This window comes from Peromyscus maniculatus, chromosome 6 (assembly GCF_049852395.1).
Source record: "Peromyscus maniculatus bairdii isolate BWxNUB_F1_BW_parent chromosome 6, HU_Pman_BW_mat_3.1, whole genome shotgun sequence".
Taxonomy (NCBI): domain Eukaryota; kingdom Metazoa; phylum Chordata; class Mammalia; order Rodentia; family Cricetidae; genus Peromyscus; species Peromyscus maniculatus.
The window spans coordinates 46,231,088-46,239,792 of NC_134857.1; the positions used below are offsets into that span (position 1 = coordinate 46,231,088).

Here is an 8,705-nt window from a genome sequence, read left to right on the forward strand (position 1 = left end):
ACACCAAATGGGATAATCTTTCAGCTTTCATCCTTGACTTCATGTGATTTTCAGGTGTTTAACTATCCATGCATCTCTGCAAGTAGTCAGCTTTAATTATGGTGAATGATCTTTTTCATGTGTTCTTGAATCTAGTGTGCAAGGATTTCATTTCATTAATTTCTGCCCTGATAGTAACTACTTACTTATGCTCATTGATTTGACATTTAACTTTTGTCTTCCGAAGGCCATAGGTGTATCATTAAGTTATTTGAGATCTCCTTGACTTTTTTTTTTTGCAGATGCACACAACACACCCTTTATTAGTCACAATGGTGGATGGTACATTTTATTCTTCAGACTCTCCAGGCTTACGGATGTCATCAATCTTCAGAATCATTCTAACCATTTGTATGGCAAGAGAGATCTGCTGCTTTTTGCCAATCAAGGTTTCTATGACATGCTGGTGCTGCATATCATTTATGCCCTTGTGCAAACAGTCAATTCCAAGGGCAGGGTTGGACTCCTTCACTTGTTTGGTGCGGACTTCAGTCATGGTCTGGATGGGGTCCATGCCACTGTTTTCTGAAAGGGCCATGGGGATGACCTCCAAGGCATCTGCAAAAGCTCTCATGGCATACTGCTCCAAAGTCGGGCACTTACCTGCTTCTTTACTGACTGCCAGAGCACAGGCTATTTCAGCAGCCCCTCCTCCATATACAACCCGATTGTCTCGGATGAGGTTCTGGATGACACACAAGGCATCGTGGAGGGATTGTTTTGCTTCTTCAATGATCATCGTTTCCTCCTCTGATGAAAATGTTCACAGCTCTAGAGTTCTTACACTGCTCAATTACCAGCATTTTGTCTTTTTGTAGTGCCAAATGAGATCTCTCGCACCACACTGGCAAAGCCCAGCTTCTCAGGGGTAAGCTCTGAGAACCTGGGGACGATCCGCCCTCCTGTTGCAATGGCGATCAGCTCAATCTCAGGTCCTCCTACACAGCGAACTGCAGGGAGGGCATTCTGAAGAAGTAAATGATTGGCTTCATCATCAAAGCCCCACTGGCAAATAGCCAGGTTGGCACCAGCTTCTTTAATCTGCTCAATCATCTCTTCAAACTTCTCCTTTTCGTATTTCTGCAGGGCTTTGTAGTCCTCCACAGAGGTCACATCCAGCTTGTGCTTTGTCTTTGGTTTAGGTGGCTCAAATGGACAAGTGAGAATTGCAATCTTAGCATTCTCCACTCTTTTTGGCATCTGTGGGTGACTGAAGTCCTTATCAACGATCACACTCTTGACAAGTTCCGTGTCCTCCAGCCTCCCACCCACTTTGCCTTCCACTTTGATGAGCTCAAAGTCAATGTCTCTTCGCTCCATGTCTGCCACAGTGAGGACGGCATTCACAGCGATTTCAGCCATTTGTCGATGGCAGCTGTTGACCACTTTGGAGCCCAGCGTGGTTTTTGCAGTCTGAATTAGGGGTTCAGGGTCGTTTATGTCAACAAGCACATGATCACTGATCTTGTCCAGGTGATCTATAGCAATTCGGGCAGCCTGTTCATAGCCGTCGGCAATTCTGATCGGGTGAATGCCTCGGTCCAGCAGCTGCTCAGCTTCTTCCAACAAGGCACCAGCCAGGACAACCCTTCTTGTGGTTCCATCTCCAATTTCATCATCCTGGGATTTGGAAAGTTCGACCATTAGCTTGGCAATCTGATGATCAACATCCATCATGCTTAAAATGGTGGCACCATCATTTGTTACAGTTACATCGCCATCTTTATCTACCATCATCTTATCCAGCCCATTGGGTCCCAGTGACGTCCTCATTGTGTTTGCTACAGCTTTTGCAGCCATGATGTGAGACTTGAGGGCCTCAAGCCCCATGATACGGGACTTGCGGTCCTGATCCTTGATGATGAAGAAGGGGCGCCCATACTCATCGAAGGCGAGGGTAGGTTGTGTTTTCATTTTCTTTTGGTTTCATGGCTTTAAAAAAATTCTTGATTTTAATCACTTATTCCTCATTCAAATAAGGTGACATCCGTGAGTTTTTCTGTGGTTTGTCTTGCTGTTGAATTTTAGCTTTTCTCCGTTGTCATCAGATACAAAACAAGCAGCTACTTCAGTTTTCTTTGTTGACACCTGTTTAGTGTAGGGTCATGTGGTATACTTTCAGAGAAAATTCCGTGGGCTGCTAAGAAGAATGTGCATTCTTTGTGTTTGGATGAAATGCTCTGGATATGTATGTTAGTTCCATTTGGTCTATGATGCTATTTAATAGATGTTTTTTTTATTGCTTTTTTGTGACATTTGTATTGATGAAAGCAGAGTATTGAAATCCCCCATTATTGTTGTGTTGGAGTGATTCTGTGGCTTTATATCTATCATTCAGTATTTGTTTTATGAAATTCGACCAATCTATGGTAGCTGTGTAAATATTTAGTTTTAATGTCCTCTCCAGGGATCCATTGCCTTAACAGATATAAAATGATCTTTATAGCTTCTGACTGGTTTTGGTTGGGAGTCTATTTCCTCAGTTATTAGGCAAACAGCAGTAATTCTTCTTCCACTGGATGAGAGTTCTATCATGACAGCCAGGGTGTTCGGCCATCCGATCACCAGAGCAGGTCAGCTCAGGCACCCTCTCGACCATTGCCAGTAGTCTATTATGGAGGTATCTTTGTGGATTTCTGGGAACCTCTCTAGCACTTTGCTTCTTCCTATTCCCATGGTGTCTTCATTTATCATGGTATCTTTTTCCTTGTTCTCCCACTCTTGTTCCTGACCCAGCTGGGACCTCCTGCTCCTCTAAGCTCTCTTTCCCCTGACCCTTGCCCTCCATTCTCCCCCCCCCCCCCATCCAGTCTGCTCATGTATATCTCGTCCATTTCTCTGTCGTTGGGCGATCCTTGTGTCTTTCTTAGGGTTCTCTTTACTAGGTGGGATTATCTGAGCAAAAATATTGAGACCATAATTGGAAAAAGCACAGGAACAAATAGCCAAACTAGTGGAAACACATGAACTATGAACCAATAGCTGAGGAGCCCCCATGGAAATGGATCAGGCCTCACTCTAAGTGAGACAGTTGATTAGCTTGAAATATTTAGGAGGCCCCCAGGCAGTGGTACCAGGACCTGTCCTTAGTGCATGAGCTGGCTTTTTGGAACCTAGGGCCTATGCTGAGACATTTTACTCAGCCTTGGTGTAGGGAGGAGGGGACTGGACCTGCCTCAACTGAATCTACCAGGCTGAGCTCAATTCCCAGGGGAGACCTTGCCTTGGAAGAGGTAGGAATGGGGGGTGAATTGGGGGAGAAGGCTGGAGGGTGGGAGGAGGGAGGACAGGGGAATCCGTGGCTGGTATGTAAAATTAAATTAATTATATATATAAAAAAGAATTCCTTCCAGTTCCCTCTGCTGGCTTTTGGTTCTAAATTTCTTTAACTTTTTTTTTTTTAAAATCATGTGTTCTAATTTGCTCTCTGTTGCTAGGATTTGAACTGAGATCTTATTTTAGCTTAGGTCTTAATCAGCAGGGTGTACAGCTGAATTGTAAAAATCAACAGAAAGACAAACCAAAGAAAAGCTCATGGATATCAACATCTTTATTTGAATGAGGAATAAGTTAGTAATTAAATAAAGAAAGCATTTTTTAAAGCCACAAAACCAGTAGAAGAAGAAAGTACAGTATTTATTGTATTGGTTTTATGCAGAAATGTCTGTAAAGAATTTGGAATTCCAGCTCAATTAAGGTAGGCAGTCTGACTCGACCATGCCCTTGATGATACTGGTTTTCTAAAGCCTCTTAGACTCTCTAAACATTATTTGTAAAGTGAAGAAAATAAGACTTGCAGCACTTACCACTTAGAATTCTTCTAAATACGAAACTGACATAAGACATGAATGCTATTTCAATCTAAGTTATTTGGTGGGATTACACTGTAACAGTATTGATAAGCTCATCTCTCTCTCCCTCTCCCTCCCCTCTCTCTCTCTCCTCCCTCCCTCTCCCTCTCTCTCCTCTTTCTCTCCTCTCTCTCTCTCTCTCTCTCTCTCTCTCTCTCTCTCTCTCTCTCTCTCTCTCTGTACAGGCACATAATCTTCATTCACCCTGGATGTCACAATTGCTCTTAAATACTAACCTTTGTCAGAGTTGCTGCTATTTATTTGCCCAGTCAGCTTTCTTCTAAACAGTGAGACCCCACATTACTATTTATTTAAAAAAATCTCTACTTTTAACTACTCTTATCATTGACAAATTTTTATATAACAAGTTGTACCCAAAGCATTAGAGAATAGGTAATATAACATGGGTTATATGCTGTAAAGTGATTTTTATCCCACCTGAAGGGATAATAAGAAACTTTTTTAAACATTGGGCCCATTTATGCTATACTGAGATATTAACACATAATAGTTGTATTTGAGATGAAATTCCAGCTAGAGCTTCTGCACAGGGGAGTAAGAAAACACATCCCACTTTTCTACAAGCTGGGAGGTTATGCTGATATTTAATAATATTTTGAGATCAGTTTTTTAAAAAGTGTTACTACATTTTATTATTTAAAAAATTTTCATATAGTGTATTTTGATCATAGTATTTCCCTCCCCCATCTCCTCCCAGATTCTCTCCACCCTGCTATCCACCTAACTTCGTGTTTCATTTCTCTCTCAAAATACAATAAAACAAATACCCAACGAAACAAAAGAACACCAAACTATAACAACAACCAAAGCACATCCCAAAAACATGGAGTCTGTTTTGTGTTAGCCAATTCCTCCTGAGCACAGGGCCTGTCTTGGAGTATGGTCGATTAGACCCAGTGTCGCTCCATTAGAGAAAAATGATTTTCTTTTTCCCAGAAACTATCAACTACAGGTGGTTTTTTGGTTAGGGTTGGGATTCTGTGTTCACTCCCCCTTCTCTGTTCTTGGATTTATCTGGGTTGAAATTGTGCAGGTCTTGTGGAAGCTGCCACAGACTCCTTAAGTTTATATTACATCAGCCTTGCTGTGTCTGGATGGTGTTTTCTTGGAGTGATTCACTACCTCTAGCTCTTACAATCTTTCTGCCTCTGCTTCCAAATTGATTCCTGAGTCTTGAGGAATGTTCGATACAGACATCACATTTAGTGCTGGGTGCTCCAAAATCTGTTAGTGTTTCCATGTTGTCCAACTATGGGTCTCTGTGTTAGTTACCATCCACTGCAAGAAGAAGATTCTCTGACGATGGGTGAGTGATGCAGTGATCTATGGATATAGCAACATGTCATCAGGAGGTGTTTTATTGCTATGTGCATTTAGCAGAACAATAGTAGGTTTCCCCTAGGACCCATGAACTATCTAGTCCAGGTCTCTGACATCTTTAACAGTGTTTAGGTGTAGGGCACACCTCACAGAATGGGACTTAAATCCAATCAAAGTGTGGTTCGTTACTCTAACAATATTTGTGCCACAATTGCACCATTGTATTTTACAGACAGACCCCACGTGAACAATGTAGGGAAAGGGGGCTGACTAAAGAAACCCACCCTGACCCTGGAGCCCAGAATTAGGGAAGGATGCTTCAGATAAAGCCAGTGAGAGAAACACAGTTTAGCTCAGATCAGAGCCATCTCTGCTCTCCCCCCCCCCCCCCCCCCCCCCCCCCCCCCCCCCCCCCCCCCCCGTCCAAGTCCAACTGACTTGTGAAATCAACCAATCACAGAGCAGGACAGCAGAATCCTGGCCCTAGGGCCCAGGACCAGGGAAAGAAACACAGCCTGTGTTTGGGACCTGAGTCAGAGAAATGAACCAAGGAAACATGCCTTGACTCTGAAACCAGTACCAAAGAAACACTCTTGGCCCCTAGAGTCAGAGTCAGAGAATGAAATGTGCCCTGGCCTTAGAGGTAGTGTCAAAAAGCTAAGAAAGGCCAATGAAAGAAACACAGTTTGGCCCTGAAATTAGGGCCATCTCTGCCCCTTGCCCACAAAACTGGCCAATCCCTGGGCAGAAAATAAACTAACCAAACATATTTGACTCCACCCCCTAGACATCCTATATAAACCACCCTGCCCCATCAGTTGAGAGCTGTTCTCTCCACCCTGGTAGAGGCAGCTACTCTCCTGGACTCCACCTTCCCAAATAAACCTCTTTCTCAAAGAGTTTTGGATGAAGACCTTCATTCACTGGTGCACAGAAGAACCTTGCTGGGATGCCCCATAGTGGACTGAGCAAGGGGGAGCTGAACAGAAGAACCTTGCTAAGGTGTCCCATAGTAGACTGAGCAAGGGTGAGCTGGTAACACTGAGCCAGAGATTATGGCTCTCCCGGAGAGGAGCAGGATTGCTGTGTCCTGCTGGGAGACCATCCCCCATCACACCAGGTATATCCTGACTTTCCCAAAGAGTCAGGATACCCTGACCTTCCCGAGGAGTCAGGATACCCTTCCTTGCTGAAGCAGTTTCAGGCCTGACTCTCCTGAGAAGTCAGAAAAATTTCCTTTCCAAGGTTGGGGCTGTTTCTTTGCGGTCCCAGCCATCAGAGCTGTGCTAAACAGCTTCAGATGTCTGGGACAACCTTCAGGGCAGAGCTCTTGTTCTAAGTAGCTCAAGGTGTCTGGGATACCTTGCCCTCTAGGGCTGAACTGTCTCCTTGCAGTGTCAGCCATCAATTTACTAACATTTTGGTGCTGAAACCTGGGACACCAAACCCAGAGTTTTTGCAGTTTACAAACAAACAAGTTACTTACTTACTGCCATAACCCCAGAAGGGAAAAAACAGGCACGTCCATGTACCACAGATCAAGACTTCATCCTTTTCTGCTCATAGTTATGACTCAGTGTCTGAAGTTAGAAATATTTCATATAACTGAATTCTGTAGTGACTCAATTTTCCACAAGCATGTGCTACCTTCTTGCTTGTGCTCACAGGATTCTAGATGGTTGGGAGATCCCACCCAAAATGTAGCTATGAAGCAATGAAGAGAAATTAATTCCTTGAACTTTTACTTGGAATCAACTATGTGCTTGTCTCATAGACTTATTTATACCCAGTTTTTAATCAGACAACAGATATTTGGTGCTTGACATGCAAGAGCCCATCTCAGAAACACCTGGGCCAGTGGCACTTGGTGCCCCTGCTAGTACTGGCTGCTAGTTTGGCAAGCCTATGGTGACAGTGAAGTATGGTTAAGGGGCTGGCCCACAATGTTAGGCAGGTTGGGTAACTTTGGATGAGTTTCCTTTCTGAGCCTCAGTTTACTCGTAAAATGGAGACCATAGCATCTACTTCAGAGGGATATTGGGAGTTTCAGATGAGGTTAACTGTAAACACCCACATGCTTTACAATTAGACGTAGTACACGTCAACTTCCCATTACACTTTTATGTAGGACATATTATATAAATTGACTTATATTTTTATTTTTTCTTCCCACTTCCAGCTCTTCTCCTAAGTGCCCATCATGTGGCAGGTGCTCAGTGATTATTGATCAAAAGAAAGAATAAGATGGATCCTTGCCCTCCAGAAGGTCACTTCTGAGCCAGCACATAAGACAGTTATATACCAGGCAGCTAGTAGTGTCACTGGCTGATGAGTGACCAGAGCCGAGAGAGAGAGAGAGAGAGAGAGAGAGAGAGAGAGAGAGAGAGAGAGAGAGAGAGAGAGAGAGAGAGAGAGACAGAGAGAGAGAGAGACAGAGAGAGAATGCTTCTAATCAGATGGGAAAGCAAGAATGCGTTGGAAGGTGGTGCTTCCAGCTGAAATCACAATGCCCTCCAGAGAGCAGGGTTCAATTACAACTATTGCTCTGGTCACTAAAGCACATTCTCTCTGCTTTCCAGGCAAACAGAGTCATTGAGTGTGTCCTACCCCCAGACCACGTGTTCACAGATCTGCTGACAGAGACTCCTCTGTCATGGACAAGGCTGGCTGGCATAGGCCCTGAAGGGAAAAGAAGGCACTCCCCTGCTAAGCAGGAGTGAGCAGAGAATCATCTCCTGGCCTTTTCATTTGTATTGCTGCGTTCTGTAGCATGCAGCCTTTCCTCCCCCTTCAGACCCAGTTAGGAAGAACATCTCTCCGCTGCCAATGCATTGCTTTGTCAGGATCGCCTTCCACTTCTCTGTTGTAGGGATGTTTGTGGTTACATTAAGATGTACCCAGATAATCCAGGATAATCTCTCCACATCAAGATTGTGAATTTTATCCTAGTGGTGAAGTCCTGTGAGCCGTTCATTCAAAGAGCTGGGGTTAGGACTTGGGCGTCTTTGGGGGTCATTATTCAGCTTGTTATAGCAGCCAATAAACAGAGGGTGGAGGCTGTGGGACTTCGTAACCACTTGTTTTTTTTCTGCAAAGTCCATCACTGAATTAAGCAAACAGGTCAGCAAACTAAGGCACAGACCCTTTTTCACCATGTATACGGCTAATCAGACTTGCTTATATTTTTCCATCAAATTTCATTTCTATGTGTGTCACTGGTGTTGTGGAAGTGTAATTTCCTAAGAAAGGGAAAAGTGAATCCAAAAGATCCAGGGTAGAATGTTGGATGGGTGAGGGGTTAAAGAGACAAGAGGCAGGGAGGGAAAGAAATATTTGTGGGGTGAATGAGGTTTCAGGGCTAGTTTTGCTGGGCCGGGTTTCTGGTCATTTCTGATAAATGGCAAAGAGCAGCTGCAGGAAGAAGGGGATTTGGAGCTGGACAGGGCAGCTGCTGACACACTCCTTGAAATATCC

At 44.0% G+C, this 8,705-nt stretch overlaps 1 pseudogene; it reads right to left on the reverse strand.

The window, feature by feature from the left end:
• Window positions 1-294: 294 nt before the first annotated feature.
• LOC102914589 (T-complex protein 1 subunit epsilon pseudogene) lies at window positions 295-1,968 on the reverse strand (annotated as a pseudogene).
• Window positions 1,969-8,705: the final 6,737 nt, after the last annotated feature.